Consider the following 980-nt stretch of genomic DNA (forward strand, 5'->3'; position numbering starts at 1 on the left):
TAGTAGTGATGGTGGTGGTGGTCACAGTGATGGTAATGACAGTGGTGGTAGTAGTGATGGTGGTGGTGGTCACAGTGATGGTAATGACAGTGGTGGTAGTAGTGATGGTGGTGGCGGTCACAGTGGTGATGGTAATGACAGTGGTGGTAGTAGTGATGGTGGTGGCGGTCACAGTGGTGATAGCAGTGACGGTGACGGTGGTGGTAGTAGTGATGGTGGTGCCGGTCACAGTGATGGTAATGGCACTAACGGTAATGACCGCAGTGATGATGACGGTGACTACAATGGAAGTGTTGGTGGTGAAGAAGGTGGTGGTGGTGGGAATGACGACAATGACACTGATAGTGATGGTGGCGGTGGCGGCAACAACGCTGACGGTGGTTGTATGGTGGGGATCATCACAGTGATGAAGGCGATAGTGATAATGACGGTGATGGTGGTGGTAATGCTGGTGACAACGGTGGTGATGATGATGGAGGTGATGATGATGGAGGTGATGATGCTGACGGTGATAGTAATTTGTCCAGGCTCTGTACCAGACACTGGGCTCTTTGGAGATAAACCCTGCAGTGCTTGGTCCTGTTGTGCTCATTCTGAGGATTGAATGGACTTGCCTGCTTGACAAGACTGACATTTGGCCTCCAGCCTGTGAGATTCAGCACTAGGGGCAGGCTCAGTACCTTGTAGATGGACCTATTTATTCGCCCTCTGTGGAAGGAAAGCAAGTATGCTTGGTGCAGAGCTGGTGCACAGGGTGACAGCCTGGGACCAGTGGGCAGGCACAGATCAGTCAAACACTGGGGGACAAAAGACATGAAGTCCTGGATGGGGGTGATGGGACCTGGTAAGGGGGCCCTTCCCAGATGGGAAGTTGGGGCCACCAACATTGCAGAACCAACATCACTCAGTCCTCAGCCTGCTCAGTATGGTCTCAACCTCACTGGTATCAGCCCTCTGCCTGGGTGGTCCCTAGGAGACCC

Source organism: Microtus ochrogaster, unplaced genomic scaffold, assembly GCF_000317375.1.
Source record: "Microtus ochrogaster isolate Prairie Vole_2 unplaced genomic scaffold, MicOch1.0 UNK16, whole genome shotgun sequence".
Classification (NCBI taxonomy): Eukaryota; Metazoa; Chordata; class Mammalia; order Rodentia; family Cricetidae; genus Microtus; species Microtus ochrogaster.